The following is a 20484-nucleotide window of genomic DNA, read 5'->3' as shown; positions in this document are numbered from 1 at the left end:
TTAGACTTATCCATTTTAATTTGAAACGTTTCATCCCACCCCATCCTACCTAAGTTTGTGGGCAGGGCCTGGTTTACCTATAGGTCCATAAGGCTCGGTCTATGGACCCTCAAAAATTACAGACCAAGTAAAAAAATGCACCAAGTGTTGTGTTATAACGACGCTTAAAATCAAGAGCGATTATAAAAAGTGTGCAGTAATGTGGTTTTGCATGTAGTCTGTGTAACATGTTTAATAACAAAAACAACTATAAAAACCTGATTGTGCCCCCCTTTGCAACTCTACAGCACTTCATCGATTGTGCTGTTCAAGAGCTCAAGGAGGGATATCCTGCAGATGCATCTGGCCTACTGTCCTAAAATTTTTTGGACCGGGCCTTTCTTACGGGATACAATGAATTATTATTATTAGACTTTCATTTTTTGTAATTTTCCAAATAATGACCACATTGTTTAAAACCCATTCAAAATTGTTTCGATTGGGAAAATAATAGATTAAAAGTATTCATCATTTGTATTTGCGAAATTTTGGATAGAAGAAAAAAAAACTGGCAAAATTTGTTTCATTGCACCCCACCAACTTTTACTCGAGAACGCTCACTTGTCAAAACTGCTAATTTGAACCTAGAGTAAATGATTGAAGAATTTTCAGACAGAGCTCTCTCAGTTATAGAATAATTTTATGAGTTATCATAGTACATAGATGAGACGAAAGAAGGGAAGAGCAAACTGCCTTCTACTGAAATTTTTTAGTTTATGATGCAGAAGATTCAAAAGCAGAAAACAGTGAAAAGGATTTCCTTTTTCTTTTAACCGTTTCAAGTAAACCGTTCATTATTATTGTATTAGCGATTAATTTTCTGACATCTGCAAAAGAAGTTAAAAAATTTCCTATAAATGTAACCAGGATATCTTAGTCAAAACATTTTATTGCACTAAATCTGGATGAGTCTTTTTAAATGGAAAATTCACCTCTAGATTATGGACAGTGATCGGCAAAAAAAGATACTGTCACTGCTCGTAAAATTAATATTCTACCAGTAAAAAAATCTTCTTTGTCCTCTCTTCACCATATTTTTGTTTAACCTTTCTTAAAGAATGTTACGAATTAAGAAGAGTTGATAACTCACCAATAGATACATATTTCCTGCCATATCCAAATTACAGCAAATTATCTTCATCCTTCTTCCGATCTTGAAGATCAATACCAAATTAAAAATTTGGAGATAATCAGTATACAAGTGGTTGGAGAACCTCTCCTCTGCTTTAAGGCAAGAGATAATACTTATAGCTCTTATGGGTGCAGCTCAGGGCAGGAGAGAGGCCATATCAGCCTAGTCGGAAACTAGGGGTCCGTCCTTCTAGGGGGTCCGGCTCAGAATCAGAGTAGTATAAATTTGACAAGTTTTATTAGGGGTAGGGGGCGGTGACCAAACTGACAAGGGGCCCGAATTGGCTCTCAGCGGCCCTTGTGCTGCTACACAGCATTATTTAGAAAAACAATTCAATGAAAGTCTACCAGAATCTGAACTTTAAACGCGTCTTTCTCGAAACTTTTAAAAAGTTCACTTACATCCCTTTGCGTCTCACTGCCTCATGTTTTTTTTTCCTTGTAAAAACATGACCCCCTCCCCCCTTTTTTTTTTCTTTTTTCTTGCCAACATAGAATCTTTTTGTGCTGTTAGTGAACAAATGCGATTAGATTCTTATTATGTTTTCTTGTAAGCAAAAAAAAAAAAAAAGAGTATTGTTTGTTATCCGCTAGGTCTGTTTTAGTTTTCAACAGTTTAATGGGACTTCAGACTCCGAAAACACACCAAATACACCGGATTGAAATCAATCTTTAAAAATTATTCAGTTAGAGAAATCAAACAATTTTAAACAGAAAGTCACTGCTCTCATTATTTCTATTACATCTGCCGAATAAATAAAAAATTAATTTATGTTGAAAGTTTATATTATGCGCTAAAAATCAGTCATTTTGATAAATGAAATTCAAGATTTTAAAACCCAGTCAACTGTCTGTTATGATTATGGTTGATCCTGAAATCATATGATTTTACACGGAAGTGTGATCGGTTACTGTTGATGATGATTACGAGTTGCGACTACACCAAACCAGATTGTGTGTTAAAGTTCCACCACAATCTTTAGTAGCAAACGTTCGATGGGGGAAAGTGAAAAAAAGAAAAGAAACCGTCGTTTTATATTTGTACCATATTTTTAGCTCCATGGTAATGCATATTAGTCGAAATTCAGTCACTTTGATTAATGAGCTTGAAGGCTTTAAAATCCAGACCGTTGTCTCTGGATTAAGATTGATTCTGTCGCCATATCATTTTTCTCAGAAATGTGATCGGTTGCTGTTGACGATTACAAATTGCAATTACACCAAACCTGCTTATGTCAGTTTTATCACGAATGTTTCGTAGTAAATGTTCAATGAGTGAAAATTAAGAACCACCACAAAGTAGTAATGTGCATTCACTGTTCCTCGGAAGTTGTACAATTCCAAAAACTATTTTAACTACAAAATTAAGGCATTTTTTAATTGTTATTTTATGCATATTTGCACTGAAGAAATTCCCTGATTCCGATAAGCATCCACCCTCCCGTTCTTTTTCTTTTTTTGAGACATTACTCTGTTTCACTTTATGTGTCAACTCTTTTTTTTTTTTTAATTATTTTATTTTTATGCCGGGGAATGTGGGGGACTTATTGTTTTCAGAATGAGCAAACTGGTTTCTTTTGAAAATTACAATACATAAGGAGAGAACAAACTATTTTACAATAAAATTTGCATTGAAAAAAAATTGTTTTTAAATTTTAGCAGTAAATTTGTACTTTCAAAAAGGAAAATATTCCCTTTTTTTCAATGGGGTAAAGTGAAAAGTGAAAGGTTTTCTACTTGTTTATACAAAAATATTTTTGATCAAATGAATGAGTAAATAAGAAAATGAAAAAATAAATGCATAGATAATGACACAATTAACAGTTAAATAAATAAATAAGTTTATAAATATATGAGAAAAAATAAATGTGTGAATAAAAAACAAATGAACAAGAACATAAGTGATTGGATAAGTACGCGAAATGAAAGAACTATTTCACTTTGCTCCCATCCACTTTGCCCCGCATACACTTGACTAATCTACAAAATATTTAAAGTAAAAATAAGCGTAACATTAAATAAATAAATATTACAACGAATATTAGACCTCAATTAATATTTAAAATGTTAATAACAAGGGCTTTATCATTTTATAATTAAACAAAAATAATTTTAGACTTACAACAAAATATTTCAGCACGAGAATCAATTTTTGAAAATTGCTCGTATTATCACATGCTTTGATCTTCACAGAGATAAGTTTTCCTTAGTGAAATAGATTATAATGTGTTTCTACATATTAGTTAAAATATTGCCAGATAGGTGGTGCTGAAACAGAGTAAATATTTCAGCACTTCACTTCGCATCGCTATATCACGATCACATTCCAAAAGAAAACCCTTTTTTTAGTCCTTGATCCCCCCCCCTCCTACTCCTGCTCTTTTTTGTGTGTGTGTGTGTGAAAATAGTTTGTTTCACCTCATGGCTACAATAGTAATCACAGAAAATAAAAGCTCAAATTTCTAATGATAATTTTTATTTCTGTTACATGTTTATGGTTTAGCATTTTCCCAAAATTTCTCAAACTAGGGCCCGCCGTCATTAACACGATTCGAATGAAAATACAAAAAAACTGCTGTAGAAATAGGTAGAAATGAACAAATAACATTAAAAATTATAGCCTTTTTTTTTTTTTTTTTGCCTTCCTGAGGAAAAGCATCTGGCACTAGGATCTCGCATGTTCACTTGATAATAAGGCCCAGGTTTTAAACTACTCTTTAAGCTTTTTGAAGTTGAAAATCAAATGTTGAAGTGGCATCTGGAAAAGCACATACAAAAGATTTGCGGATGCTCTGCAATGGGCGTTAAAGCTCGAGATTCAGATTTCAGCTGCCAGCTTTTTCTTTTCTTTCTGAATAAATTATCCATCTTAGGAGATTCGAGGCAGGCGGAGAACGAACCTGTAACCAATCAGGAAGAAAAACAAAATCTAGCAAAGAAGACTTGAGGAATGGGAGGAGGGTGGACTTGAGATAACGCCCGGACGTCACTTGTCAAAACGGAGCAGGCTGATGCGTATTAACCTCCGGGTTAAAATGAGCAGAGAATGGTGGTTCCAGGACTTTGTGGAGTCGGCTCTTTTGTGAATATTTTTATGAGTCCACGATACTTTAACAAAGCGCTATTGTTGCTAAAATGCCATGACAGGCACATGAGCGTTTGCCAAGGAGAGAAACTGCTTTTTGCTTTTTATGTGACTACAGCCATGGTCTTAGGGTAGCTCTTAAAGTTTATATTAATTCCTGAAAGGCTCGTTTTCTGAGATTAGTTCAGTTTAAAGCTGTTATGATGATAAAAATAAAAGTTATCCTAAGCAGTATACGCATGAACGTCGACTTATGGGAGCAGAGGGAATGGGTAGAGAAGGAGACTCGCGCGCTCGAACATGCCATAATGATGCTCAAAATGAGTACAAAAGAGTGCCGATTATCCGAACTCCAGCAAACAAAAAAAAGTCGAATCATCCAAACTCCATTTAACAAAAATGTCCAATTATCCGAACTCCATTTAACAGAAATGTTCAATCATCCGAACTCCATTTGACGAAAATGTCCTGTTATTTGAACTTCAATTAACATAACTGTCCAATTATCCGAACTTCAACTAACAGAACAGTCCAATTACCCAAAACCCCTTTCTTATTTTTGAAGATTGACCACGAAAAAGCGAAAACATCCCACCAATGCAGAAATATTGCGAGAGGTTTTTTTTTTTCCCCCAGGCGTGAAAATACGTCTTGACGCTTTTTACTGGAGTAAAATGCTTGTGTGATTCATTATAGTTTCAACACCTGAAATAGCCTTGCAGAGAGCGAAATAAAGTAATTATGTCCAATATATGATGTAGATTCGTAGTGCTCTTACCAGGACTGAGAAATCAGAGAGAAAACAATCGAATCCTACTTCTGGAATTTTAAAGGCTCTGACTCCGACTTCTTTACCCGAAAATCAGTCCATCTCCAACGCCGAGAGTTTATCCCAGAAGTAATCCAACTTCGACTCCACTACTCTGCATCCCTGACCGTTATGAACTTGCAATAAAAAGACGAATCAGTAATGGATAAGAGAGACGAAATAACACATGAATTGTAGTTTTTCTTTTTACTGCCCTTTAAACCGAAGGCGTATCCGCTAAGAAATGGGGTGAGGTGGAAAAAGTTTCTCTCTTTATTCATTTTAGAGATTTTTTGTTTCTTCTTTCGTTTCATCGTGTACTCTTTTTTCTCTTCATGCATTATAATCATTCGCAACAAGAAAACGAACAATAAATGTGTAACATTTTAGAAAACAATTGTTTTTTATGAAAATTATTTATCAAGAGGACATTTTGTTAATTATTTGTTTATTTTTAAAGTATACATTTATTTATTTATTTATTTTTACCCAGAAGATATACTGCTACAGACGAATTTTCTTTGATAGAATATCATTTAGACCCATTTAGGTTTAACCGAACTTGTTAAATTATGAATTGAAATAATGTTTTTGGAAACATGAATGTAAATACGAATTGTTATGTTGTAATTTCGTATGAATATTTCAACTAAGAACTTAATAATCTCAAGCAGTGGCGCAGCGAAAGGGGGGGGGGGCAGAGTCATAGGTTTTTACATAAATGCTAATTCTAATACAGTAGATTATGCATGTGGAAGAGCTGTTTTGATCCAAAAAAAAAACTTCAGAAGATATTTTTGATCAAAAAATTCCCTTCAGAATGTGATTTTTGATCAAAAAAACCTCTCCAGAAGGTGATTTTTGATCAAAAAATCCTCCAGCAGGTATTTTTGATCAAAAAAATCCCCTTCAGAAGTTGACTTTTGATCAAAAAACGTATTTCTGATTTTTAAAAAAACCTCAGTGATCTCAAGCATGAAACTTCAAGAACTACGCGGATGACTTACGGAGAAATGTTACAGTTTCCGTCGCGTAGAATGCCTTCGATTTTGAAAAAGAGAAAGAAACTAAACGTTGAAATGCAAAGCTACGAAATAAAACCCAGTTCCGAAGAATCAATCAATCAAATTACCTAAGAGTCACTCACAACCGGCCATTTGGAGTCGTTTTTGGCGCATGATTTCGAGAGGCGGGAGCCGTTGTTGACGGAAAAACAACTTTCCCTTTTCTTTGATGCGAAAATTAGTAACTCATTTATCACTGCCGGGCCCAAAACCTTCATTTGTCAAACGAAGCTTGCTCGAGGACAAAACATAAAAAGTTGAAAACAAAAATAATACAGAATTTTTAAAAAATAATAAAAATAAGATCACATACTCCTACCCTATTACAGATACTAATGGAATTTATGAATTTTGGAGATTTTTTTTTTTTTTTTTAAGAAAGAGAGAGAGCAGCGTCTTTTCTCTCCCAACTTATCTTCTGTGTGCATTCTACTGTTGTTTTAATCTGATTAAAAGTTAGGGACTTTAAGAACTTTTTTTTCCCCCATTTCTTTAAAACTCCTGCTGTTGTCAGAGATAAGAACCGTTCTTGTAAACTCAGATTGTCTATTTTTAAAGCACAAAGAACAAAATTTCAAAATTGAGGGCACTTTTTTAACTGCTGGATGTTAATTCTTTTTAAGACGAAGAGAAGGGTGAACAGTTCATGTAAAAGGCAAAATTCTAAAAACAAAATATAGTAATTTCTAAACTTTCGCCTGAGCGATTTTTAAAGCTTCTTTTTGAAAGTAAAAATCTACGGGTGTCATCTTTTGAAAGAAACGACTTCAAATCTTTTTCTCCAAAGGCCTGATTTATGAGTTCATTGAGAACCGAATAATTGTTTACATGTGCTGCTTTATACAACAATGAAAATAGTAAGGTAGCAGTGTTTTAAGTTTAAATTTATTATCCTGTTTTAGTGCCGGGCATACTTCCCTCTGTACCGCTAAGAATATCATTACGTGATAAATATTGATCAGTTTGTTTAAGTGCAAGAATTTTTTATTCACTCGCAAATAGAAGTCGTATTTATGTGTTAGATCACTAATAATTTTTACTGACCAACATTGCCGTGGACAAGTAAACGGCCGTTTCTGCAGAAACGAGTTTTTGAGATTGAAGAAACATGGTTTCGATTGAATTCTAACAGCAGGAAAATGTTGAAATTAGACGTTTTTCTCTCGCTTTTTTTTTCCATCAGAAACCAAGTAAAAATCTTGTAAAGCTAACATACAATAGATGACAAAAATGCCAAAAAAAAAAAAAAAAAAGAAAGAAAGAAAAGAAAAATAAAATATTTGCATTTAATGCTCTTTTCCTGCTCAGGGCAGAACAATACATCAATAATTATTATTGACGACCTGGTATGCAGCGTTTAATTCAAAAAAAAAAAAAAGAAAAGAAAAGAAAGAAGAAGAAATCATGAAGTTATTAATGAAAATCATATCTGAACAATATTGTAGAAAACAAAACAGAAAAGCAGGGCTGATGAAGTTATGACCTGACGTCATCTACTGATGCAATCACAACACAACGTTTACTTACAAAAATATGTATGCACAATGCACATCGGATATCCTACCCATTTTATCTAGATCGGATCATCAATGTTATTAGTTAAAGTGTTATCAGTGTTATGTGTTATATAATTTTTACTTGAATGTATTGGGTTTTGAATGCATTCTAACATTTAAATTTTTGGCGATGCAGTTATTTTATTTATACACCCTTGTGGGAATTAATGGAATAAAGTTGGGAATTTTTAATTTTCGAATTTTTACGTTGTTCAATCTTCGTTTATAACAGCTTGTTTAGCTTACCAGTTGATTAGACGAGCTATAACATAGCGTTTATTTTTTCGTCATAAATATTGTGTTTTGCTTATACATTTCTACATATTTTTTCTGTTTTTCTCAATCCGGTCACTTTTTATCTTTTCGTTAGCCATAGATATTTCTCCACGGAAGAGGCAGGCCATTGTGAGACTGAGTGAAAATCTGATTGCACAACAAAAGAAAAAATGATTTGTGCTTTGCTAAAAACATAGTTTAGAGATCAAGAATTAAAAGAAAAGTGCAAAACTCTAGTTGACCAGTAGAGTAAAAATAGTACTGGACAAAAAAAGGGGTTGGGGGCATATTAAGTGGTGATGATTTTAATTTTATAATTAAATGATGTAAATAAAGGTGATTTTTGTAAAAAAAAAAATTGACTTGATTCCATTAATTCGCACAAGGGTGTAACATAAAAATTTGAAACATTAATGATCATATTGTCAACTAAAGATTGTAACATTAGGGTGCATAGCTAACATCGACGAAATTTACTCCTCAAAACTATCGACCTTGTTCAAGCACATTCCCATTCGTTTACTATTTTTGTTATATATTAACTCTTAGTATTGTTTATACTTTATTTATTTATTTATCTTTGTTATGTTTTGCGACTAATTTTTTGTCAGTTTTAAGAGAGGATTTTGTTGCTTTTAACTCAATATAGCCGTAACCTATTTTATAATGGCATCAAAATTGATTATGATAGCACCTGCAAGAAGAAGAGGGTGTCAGTACACGCCAATTTAACGCTTAATTTTAATTATCATCATTAAATTATTCACGTCAATCGTTTAGTTTACGCATCATTTTTACTTCCTTTCCAATACATTTTTCACAAATTTTCTTCTTCTATTTTCATTTTAATAATCAAGATTGCTAGCTGTTTTTATTTTACTGTTCTCAGGTTTTAGCTATTTTATTCGCTATAATCGGTAGACCGAGTCATATGATCCATTGTCATGGCCTGAAGAGTGATATTCATGAAAGCTAAACTATTGAAGGAAAGAAATTGTCTGTCTGGTAATAAATATTATCGTCTGCTTTTTCCGCATGTAAAAATAGTGCTTAGTTTTATTAATGAATTTATACTATTTTTTATTTCTTATTTTATTTTATTTTATTAATTTATTAATTTATTCTATTTTATAAATAAAATTTATGTATTTCAATTTATTTTATTAATTTGTTAATTAATTATTTTTTGGCAAGTTCTTTCGAATTGAATATTCTTTGTTCTCGTTTATTTTTGAGAGGATTTTAATCGCAGTAATCCTCTTCTTCTTCTTCCAAAAATAGTGTTATTAACAATTAAAAATGCGGCACGTTTTATTTCACTGAAGACTATCGACTACGAAAGTAAAAGTTAAACGAGAAAAACTAAGTTTTATTATGAGATTCAAATTCCAACCTAAACGAAAAACGATGTCGCGTGCTTCTTGTTATGCCGATAGTTCTTTCCAAAACAGACCGGTAGAACAAGTTTTTTTTGTTTCCGAGCATTTTTTTTTTCCTCTTATTTCTGAGAAGAAAGCGTCGAAAGAGCTGAGAACGCGCAGGTGAGTTCGACGAGAAACGGATATAAGTTAAAAATAAAATTAGAAGTAAAAAGCTCATCACGTAAGTGATCGACCTCTAACTGACAGTGCCAGATCAAAACATAGGAAATGCTTCCTGGATTTTGGGGGTCTAGGAAATATTTCTAAACATATATTGCTCGTTTGGTAAAAGAGTGCCACAATACGAAATTTTTAAAATTTTCCTTTTTTCTTACCTAAAGGTCTTCAAAGGACGATATCTTCTTTGAAAAATAATGACAGATTTTTATTATAATATTAACCACTGGAGAGCACAGCAAACTTGTCTTTCTTAATGCAAATTGCCTGAAGAGTTAAACTTCAAACGCTTCTCCAGTAAAATTTAATTTTTTCGTATTGTGGCACTGTCCTTCTAAATGAGCGATATATGTTACCGTTAAAGTGTTGCAATGGGGTTGTTTCCGAAATTTTAAAAGTATTTTTTTCTGAAAGATCATACTTAAAAACATAGGATCTGACCATTTTTTAAATAATTTGACAAAGTTTAATATTTTTTAACAATTATTTTAAACGGTGCAATTTTATTTTTTTACGTTTCTCCACATGACATCACAAGAGATGGAATGTCATTCACTGATGCCATTAGTGCAGAGCGAAATATTAGTTTCGCTTCTTTTCTCACATGTCTTCTCAACGATATGGTTGATAGCAAGCGTAGAGCGCAATATTTAAATTGCTACTGAATTATCATACGCTGGAAACGCGGTAGACAGCAAGCGTAAGCATTCAGTTTGCCAGTGGAGATGCGCCGAAGTACATCACTTGTGACGTCATCAATACCACGCCTTATTTTCAAAATCAGACTTTTTAAGAAATTAATTCAAAATTAAACGTTGGGAAAATGAAAGTTTTTTCTCGCTCCATGTTATTATTATTATTATTTTTTTTTTTTTTTTTGCTTATTCGATTAATTTCAGTGCCTAAAAGTAGTACTTTTGGCTGAAGAAAGTCACCCCATTCAGGAATTTCATAGAATAGCTAGGTATTTCCTCAAATAACTAAACAAGTAAGTTAAAGTATAATAGATGAAAAATTTATGCTTTACCTATAGTTGGGGCAAACCTATAATCAGGCAGTGTCATAATGCTGTGATTAGGATCTGCTTTGCCTTTACGATGATTTCAGGTTATTTTTGCCCCAACTATAGTTATTCTACGAAATAACTAATGATAAATCATTCAAGTGAAATACAAACAAGTTCAAGGTTATTTTTCAAATTAACTGATGATAAATTACTAAAATCTCTCGAAAGATGCATTTTATTCTTATTGCAGATGATTAATTGATAACGAGGAAAAGTAGATATATAAAATAATTTATTATTGCTGAAAGTTGTAAGAAATACTCCGTTCAAATATACGTCTATAAAAGCAACGAAATGAAGCATATACACACAAGTCATTGCAAAGCAGCTACAAGAGGTTCAAAATTGACTAAAAGCAGCTACAGCCCGTTCAAAGAACTTCCGAATGACGTATTTCATAGTTTAACGATCAAGTAATCGTTATTAGAATACCCAGTCAAATTGTAGAATTGAATAATTTTATATACTTTAACGAGCTTGTAGAGTTACTTCATGTCACTCATAGTCATGTCATTCATAGTCACACTTTAACGACTACATATAAAACTTCAAATGTCAAATTTCAGAGAAAATTTGCTATTTAAAGATACACGAGCTAATGTGATGACTGGCGTTTTTTTAGCATTATAAAATAATTCCAACCATCAAAAAATAAATGTGCAAAAACAACGGCAAATCTTTAATCAAGGCCTGTACTCATGGGAGCCCATATGCAAAATTGTAAGGGGGAGGCTCAGAAATTCTAACCATGGTTTAGCAGGATATTTTCTCCATGGAGGTAGATTTTAGGACAGGTTAGAGTCATTAAAATTTGACATTTTTAATTATTTATTCATTAATGGCTGGGGAAGAAATATTTTTATATTTTCGCAAAGAAAAAAGTACTAACAGAAAGTAAGTTTTAATTTCCAAGGGGGGGGGGACTCGAGCTCCCCCTTGGCCCCTATATGGGCGCCCTTGCCTGTACTGCCGTGGTACAGTAAAGAGCAGTTTCTACAGAAATGAGGTTTTTAGTAACTATTTACAATATTTGACTATACTATACTACTATATTTTTACAATATTTACTGTATTTATTATATTTACTGTATTTACTCTTAATTTTACTATATTGGAATGAACGCGTTTTGGCTTCCATACTATCAATAGGGAAATGCAGGAAGTTAACGTTTTTTCTCTATTATTTTTATTTTCGCACTTAATTTTTAGCGGAAACCAAATAAATGCAAGCTTGTACAATAGATGACAAAAACTCAAAAACTAAATAAATAAATAAATAAAAACAATTAAAAATGAAAAAATTGCAGATACTGCGCTTTACACTCAAACGACAGTGTAGTATGTAGTGTGATGATTGTTTTAAGAGGGGAAAATAGTTGAATTGCTATGTTGGACAAAGTAACCTTTTTGGTTTTTGAAATCATCTTTCTTTTTTATTTGCAAAGGGACTCTCAGTTTTTATTTATTAATTTTCAATGGAATAATTAACCAAAAATTGTGTAAGCTTAATAGTAGTAATACTAACACTATAACTACTATTTCCACATTCATATTCATATTATGATACTAAATTGTTTCTTACATTCGAATATATAAAAATTAGAAGCCGAAGTTTAAAGCTCCGGAAAATGGTAGAATCCATGTCAATTTAACAAGGGGCGTAACGTTATCTCAGGAACGGTAGAACATATTTTGTTGCAGTTTTTTTTTTATTTAAAAGGATATTGTTTCTTGTTTAAAAACATATGCATTATTTGGAAACACGTGCTTTGATTTTTTTCCCCACAGTCTTTTTTTAATAAAAAAGTTTAAAATATTTTTTTTTTTTTTATTTATCTCAAAAATGTCAATTTCAAAAATTTTCATTTTTTTGCAGTTTACTAGTACTACTGAGCAAGCACTACGTTCCCTGAAAAGGAGAGCTTCCACTTTTTCGTTGAAGAGATTTTAGAGGCATTTGAAAAAATGAAGGTTTTTAATGAACTTTTACGTACGCACACCTAAAAATTCAAAAAAAAATTTCACAGCAAGTGGTCTGAAAACACTTTTAATTCAGTCATATAGAAAAATTTTCATTTTGAGTCACTATTTTATTTAGGATATTGAATTTATTGAGAACAAGATGGCATATTGCGTTTAACGCTTCTTTCGACGTACGCTGAAAGATTGCGTGGGGAAATGCACCGAATCGGCTGGAGACTGCGTTCTTGTTATCATAAAAAATAAAACTCCTGGATAAAGTGGAGACTCAAAATGAAAATTTCGCTATAAAATTTAATTAAAAGTGTTTTCTTTCCACTTGTTGCGAAGAAATGTTTTGAATTTTCAGGTCTGCCATTAAGTAAAGAGTTCCTCAAAAACCTTCATTTTTTCAAATGACTCTATTTACCAATAGGCAGAGTAAGCAGCTGCCTAGGGCGTTAAAATTTTCAGGGGCGGCAAATTTTGCTTTAACTACACATTTTAAAATTTTTTTTCCTTCTTGAAAGTAAATTATTGGCATTCTTTCATTTTTCAGAAGCAACTTTTTCGAGTAATTTAATAATGATTACTTTCACACATCTTACGAAAATCAAATGTATATTTCATTCATGGGTAATACTGTAAGCGTAAGTGATCAGCGTAAAACTGTAAGTGAAGACGAAAAGCGGGTGTCAATTTCAGAAAGAGTCGTTGCGTTTGACCAGAAGTCGCAACAAGATTGGAGTTTGATTAAGGTTTTTAGTGCTATACTAAAGTTATTTCAGAACAGGTTTCTTGAGTAATTGACGTTTATTTGTTTTTTACATTATTAATATTTGAAAATTGTTTTCTGTTAATATTAAGTAGTCGAGGCAAATAAAAATGAGTGACGACAAGATGAAAAGGGCTGAATGATTTTAAATAAAGGAAGCATTCTAAATTAAAAATCGAAGAACAAAAGAGTCTTCGAAAAAAATTTTAACGTGATATATTTTTTTCAAACGGGGAGCTTTCAAAAGCGGAAATGAGAAGAATCTTATGTAAAAAAAAAAAAAAAAAAAACGCTAGGTATCATTAGAAAGCAATTTTATAACTTTAAAAGAAGAAAAAAGAAATATGTTGCAACATTTTCTCTAAATTTTCCAAATCGTCCGAAACAATTTGCCGAATAAGGAATTTTTTGGGAGATCAGGTGGCCTCCCATCGGGGTGCCCTTAAATGTGAAACGTCATCATTTAGTCCTAAGCTTGACAGTTTACATTTTGGGAACACTTTTTTGCTTGTTTTTGTGTTTTTGCTTTTTTCAAGGGGAAGGGGGCGGCAGATTTCAAATCTGCCTAGGAGCGGCATGGAGCTAAATTCGGCCCTGCTAAAAATCTGTTAAACAAAAAAGTAGAAGTTCTCCTTTTCAGGGAACGTAATGCTCAGTGGTACTAATAAACTGTAAAAAAATTTAAAAAAATTAAATTGACATTTTAAAGAAAAATCAAAAAAAAAAATTTAAAACTTTTTTTAAAAAGGACTGTGAGAAAAAAACCTAAAGCACATATTTCAAAATGTTGCATATGTTTTCAAACAAGGAAAAACATCCTTTCAAATAAAACAAACCGCAACTAAATATGTTCTACCGTTCCTGAGATAATGTACTTTAAAGATTTTGACGAAAATCCCAAGTGAGAAATCATGACAGGACTGCCATCTTTGGCACCCCGTATCTCGGCTCAGGAATTTTTTTGGGCAAGACAAAAAAACAAGTATATCTTAATGTTTTATGAATTTTAACCTATGTTAAATTTAAAAAAATCCGAGACCATCAAGTAACGCCCCTCGTTGAGTTGACATAGATTCTACCAAATATATACGCAAAAATGAATTAAGCCAAATGGCTAATGTTCAAACCATTGATACTTTATTATACGCAAATCATTGGGGAATCAAAGAAAAATTATGATTGATTAGGGTGGTACTAATTAAAATTGATAAACAAAATTCAAAAGTATGGGACATGACTTGATTTTTTTTTTTTTTTTTTTTCGCAAGTTACTATTATAGAGCAGATAAATGTTAGTTTAATATAGAGAGAAGCACTTAAAATATTTTCTGCTCAAAAAACACGTTAGTAATTAAAATATAGAAAACTTCTTAAGAAAAGGACACAGAAATGAAACCAAGTTTAAGAAATTTCATTTAATTTCAGCGAAAGAGGGAAAGAGACTCGAATTGGTGCTATTTCCGTGTTTCCCAAATTCCGCGAAGGTGGGAAAAAAATTCCGCTGCGACGACTGGAACCTACTTGACCTACAACTGGACCAGGTGCTTTTCACCGTTTTATAAAATGAGTTAATAGTTAATATTAAACATTTTGTCCATTTCTCTTATTTATTTATTGCATACTTATAATCTAAATTTAATATTGGGGGAAAAAAATTCTACTTTAATTCTATAATCTATTACTCTTATGTTTGTACTCTACAACATTGTAAAAAAAAGTAATAAAAAAAAAACTTGATGAATTTTAAATGTTTCCTTCAAAATATTCACTTGTAACTAAATTCACGGATAAATAATTTCTAAGTTAGAGATGATGTAATTGATAATGTTCCTTTATTAATTATTGGATTCCATAATTTATTTCTAGGAACTAGATCTAATTGCTAAAAATGTACATTTGAGTTCAGCTCGAGCTGAAACCAATTGAGGAAGATATATGACTAATGCGAAAAATAGGTTTTTTAGTTCTGGACGAACTCAATCGAAAAAATTTTGAGTACCTGTTACAAAATCAACATAAAATAACCACAAATTCTTTAAAAAAGCTCCAGAGATAATAAAATTCAGTAACACCATTATCGAAAATTCCGTTTTGTTTACTTCAAAAGTTGTTTATAAATTATAAATTATCTATATAGAATTATCGTAAATTTTCCCATGTTATTCAAAAAAAAAAAAAGACATCAAAATGTATGCAAATACATAGGACGCCGGTTAATTGAATCAATGGTTAATTGAATCAATCGCTTTAATGAATCGAATAATCGAAAACAGAACAAAATCCAGTTTTATTGAATCAGCCACTTTATTGAATCAGCCACTATATGGAATTAAAACTGTTTAGAACAAACGTGATTCATATATGCGACGGTCACTGTATTAATAAAAAAAGTTTTTTTTTTCTTTTTAAATATACTTATCAGAAATTTTCTATATCCATTCAAATAATGTATTTAAAATTCATTAGTTTCATACAACTTACGTGAAAATATTTTATACTTTTCCATACTTATTTTTACTTGAACTGTTCCGAATAGTTTTTTACTTAGTTACTCGAAATTTTGTATATGCATGGTTACAGTACACAATTCGATGTTGAAATTAATTAACTTTTATTATCTTCGTAGAAAGCACAGGTAGTCTGAAGAATATTCAGTAAGTTACCGCCCTATAGCCAGGACTAAGGCAGAAATACATGAAATACACCGACAGCTCAGTCAATTCCAACCGAGGACTGCAGTAGCTACCAGTTTGGCACTCTAGGCTTTCTTAAGAGGTTTCCCACCTCTAGCTCAGTTACTCCTATGCCGGGCTGATGAGTGCTAATAAGCACGAAACTGCAGTCCTTGGCTGGAATTGACTGAGTTGGCGGCGTATTTCATGTATAGTCTGAAGAATGTTTCTTCAAATAGCCTAGAATTTTTATACAATAATAGAGCAACGTAATAATTACCCCTTGTTATTATCTGTTTTAAATATAGCACTTTTCTCTGCTACTTAATTTAACCACTTTCAGATTTCCTCCTATTATGCTCTCTCTTTTAAAACAGCGGTATTGCTCTGTCTTAACCAACATTTAAAGTCTTTTCTATCAAAGGAGGAAAACAAAGTTAAAGTTGTCCGACAGCATTGTTACCAGCAATTGAATGACCTGCAATGCCTCTCACTGGGGATACATTACGGACAATAGGGGATGCCAATCAAATTGAGAAAGTTCTCGGCCACGCGATTAAAACTGTCAATATCCCAATGCTCCTGCCTTGCAAATATACGCTAATATTCAATTTTAATGTAAGTTGTCATGGTGAACATTACCAGGTTGATTCTTATGAATGTGAAAGTTTGACAAGAATGAGATCACTTTCCATGCCTCCTTCAGGATGGCATTTTGCCATGGCCTGCATGGAACGAACTTACATAATACAGTGTGGTGTTCAACTCAACTATTTGATGATCCGACATCAAGCTGGATCTACACGCGATCGTTTTCACTTCTGTTTCTATGAGATTGAAATCTAATACAAAAGCACCATTGTCTTCTGCAGATTCATCGCGCAATCCGCCATTACCTTTCGTCTAAAAAGATTTTCTGCCCTTTATAATTGCTATTAAAGTTATTCGAATCCGTCTGGTGGTGTTGGACAAGAAGTTATAATTTAAGTTTCTAGTTCAAAAACGAAGAACAAAGAAAGACAAAACAACACCAAAAAGAACTGCGATTGATAAACTGCTAATACAATTTCAAACTCACTTTATAATGATTAAGTCATTCTTACAAAACATAGCATATTGATTATATTAGTATACGTTCAGTTGTGTCCCTCCACGGTGGGGGATTGAGGAGCTCTGAGGACTACATATTGGTCCCAGCACAAGAAGAGACCCGAGAAATGAAGGAAAAGCAGATTAAATTAAAAAATCTTCACATGTTATTAATCTATTAAAAATAATACGTATCATTTTCAATTTCACGCTGCTACTGCTCTAATACATATGTTGCTTATATTCTACTGTTTGTTGTATCTGTAAAGGTTAGGGATATTGAAGTACGTACTTGTTTTCATTATTATTATTTTAATTTTCCATCAAAGCTTCTAAGTTGAACAGAACATGAGTTATAAGCATTTTTAGCTTTCTAATATCCAAATAAATAACTAGCTTTTTGCATTTTTGAGACTTTTACAATAGTTTTTACCTCATTTCGTTAACAGCTGTCATTTTTCCTTGGAAGTGGGAAAATGGAGTGTCCCAAATTTCCGGAGTCCAGGGGTACAGCTTCCTGTGTGGTTCCACCGTCTGTCATGTTTTGATGCATACCTGAAAACACAAAATATCTAAAGTTTATTAGCAGTTAATTTTCAGAAAGTAAAAACAAAACCAAGTTGGCTCTAATTGGAAGTTCCTTGTGATTTGAAAATTAGACTAGTTCTATGAAGCCATATGATTGGTGTTTTTAGGACTCCGGTGTCCTCATTGAGACACCGAAGTATTGGGTGGAGGATAAAGAAAAATGGAATTTTCGATAATGCTTTTGAGTTCAACTAATATTTAATATGTTGTTATATTGGCAACTCTTCTTTTACTTTTCTTGTTTTAATATGATAGGGTTTCTTTTTTGTTTGGCGTTTTTTCAGTGTTGGTTTTATTGGAGATCCGTGTACCCGTGTTCCTATTAAGGCCAATTCGCCATTTTTTGTTAAACTGCTGAAAAGACACACACACAAACAATTTTCACATGGATTGATTTTTTAAATATTTTTATATGAATCATTTGATGCCTAAAACGTGGAGCCAGTTGAATCATAAATGAGCGAGATAACATTCCTTGAACCTTAGGTTGGTCTTATTTGGTGCACTTACTTTAAAACTTGGCAAAACATTTAAATTTAAAGCATGTGGATTTATACTGCATTGTTTAATTTGCTTGCATGGGTGTTCACTAGGACGTAGCTAGCGAACTTATCTTCAATTTTATGTTGGTTTATTCATATCAGACAAAAGTCAGACTGTTAACGCATTAAAATGGGTTTCAAAAACTACGGTGCTATCTCATTTGTTTCACTAAGAAATTAAACCCTGCTTGATATTACAGTAGAACTCGCTTATAGCGAGCCCTGATTTAACGAGAACTCGGATTTAGGGCGGAAATCAGAAATACTTGATGGTTGGTACAATGTTAAGTCAATGGGAGTATAACTCGCTTTTAACGAGCAAACCCCGCTTAAAGCAAGCCTCCCCCCCCCCTTTTTGTGATTTATAAAATTTTTATTGACTCCAGCTCAGCCTTCCCTCTCAGACGTTCCAAAGTCAACCAAAGTTTGATAAATCATAAATCCGGAGGACAAGAGATGACAGTGCTTTTCTAAGTTGTGTATTAAAGAAACATTTAAAAATCATATATGTGTATATAATGTGTATTCCTTACAAACAGTGACACAAGAGACAATCAGGCAGTTCAAAGCAAAGTAACCAACTTCTTTGGTACTGTACAGTGATTGAAAAGAAGAAGAAATAAAACAACTATGATGAATTTTTTATGTTTTTTTTTCCCCACGAACTCATTTTTTACGAGCACTCGGTTATAACGAGTAAATATCGCGGTCCCTTTGCACTCGTTATAAAGGAGTTTTCGGTGTCTGTTACTGGAGGGGGGGGGGGGGTTGGACTTTTTTTCGAAATTGAACAAATAAAAATAGAATTAACTAATTCAAAGGTTCCAGAAGCAGCCGTATGTTAAATGAGATGTAGTTGCATAAGAGAAAAATAGTTTTAAAAGTCTAAATAAATCAAAAGGTTCAGAAAATTGAGTTAACCTTGGAGCGATGTCTTATGCATCTCTGTTACTTACTGGTGCCGATACCCTACTTTTGATTCACTTAATGATTTTATTTTTCAGATGCAGGTGATTATTTGCAAGCTTGTTTTTAGATCAGCTAGCAATATCTTCAAGATGCAGATTTCGCTCGCAATTAACCGATGAATCTGTCACAACCATAAAGACTTGATCCCACCTGAGCAAACGCAGCTGGCCCCATCAAAGCGGAACCCAGGGCGGCCATGTCGCGACGGTGGTTGCGTGACGACAGCGCGACACATCTCCGATCGCATTGTCAGCCATCGAGAAACGAAAAGGACAGCGCGTGCTGTATGAGTGACGTGGAAGGGAAGGAATTATATGTCCATCTGTGGTGGCCTGCCTGTGAACGGGGTTGGCTTTTTCTGTCTGATGTGGAGCTGGTTCCGCATTGACAGTCATATTGCTGCGAAACTTGAAAATGACCACTTATTACGGAGTTGTCTGAGCATGTCCACTGATGAGTGCTATTTCATTTTTAGAAATTCACAATGTCGTTGGAAACTGTGGCGTTTAGTATATTGTTACCAGCACTAGTGCAGCCAGAAAGACCTGCTGGAGGAGTCTTTTCTTGATCAAAACAGTCCTTTCATATGTTTGAACTACTGTATTAGAATATGCATTTATGTTTAATCTAATGCCTCTGGCGGGGGGGGGGGGTACCCCTAACCCCCCTCGTCTTCGCTGCGCCAGTGTACCAGTTTTGCTGAAATATTTCAGTAAAAAGTACAGGCATCCATGTGTTGCCAGTACTTTTTGCAGTAAAATCCTATTTTATTGCAAAATTTTACATTAGAACAAACGATGACTGTATGGCTAGTTGAGCTGAGTAAAAAGAACCAAATGCTAGCAGTGGGGCTCGAACCTGTCTTCTCATTTTTCGCAGAACAGTGCGCTAGCATCTATACTGATTGGAGTCGACAGGAATGCGGGAATAAGGAATTATATTCTTCGTTCTTTTAATCACGTGGTATACCAATTGGCGCTGCAGTAGCTTACTTTTCTATTTTTTTTATTTTTTTTCTGTACATTTTGCAGTCAGTAGGTAATATTTCCCTCAAAAATTTTATGAATTTTTAACAGTGTAGATGACTTAAAAAATATTTCTGTTGATGTGTAATTTGTTTTTTAAATAAATAAATAAATCTGGAACAATAGTTGCGGTTCTGTTTCAGGGTTTTTTTTTTTTTTTGTATTTTTATTTATTTATTATTTTTTGGGGGGGGGGGATTAAAAGTGTGTTTCTTGGTGGGAATGATCAAGTGGAATTTTCC

General features: G+C 33.0%; 1 long non-coding RNA gene across 1 annotated transcript in view; it reads right to left on the bottom strand.

Annotated features, from left to right (window-relative positions):
- Positions 1-17651, bottom strand: part of LOC129223350 (uncharacterized) — a 96919-nt gene extending 79268 nt beyond the window's left edge. Inside the window, exon 1 of the long non-coding RNA XR_008580626.1 lies at positions 17552-17651. This is a non-coding gene — a long non-coding RNA (uncharacterized LOC129223350). The remainder of the gene's footprint in view (positions 1-17551) is intronic.
- Positions 17652-20484: the final 2833 nt, after the last annotated feature.

This window comes from Uloborus diversus, chromosome 5 (assembly GCF_026930045.1).
Source record: "Uloborus diversus isolate 005 chromosome 5, Udiv.v.3.1, whole genome shotgun sequence".
In the NCBI taxonomy this organism is placed as follows: domain Eukaryota; kingdom Metazoa; phylum Arthropoda; class Arachnida; order Araneae; family Uloboridae; genus Uloborus; species Uloborus diversus.
Note: the sequence above shows the minus strand (reverse complement) of the source record. Positions and strands in the feature narration are given on the sequence as shown.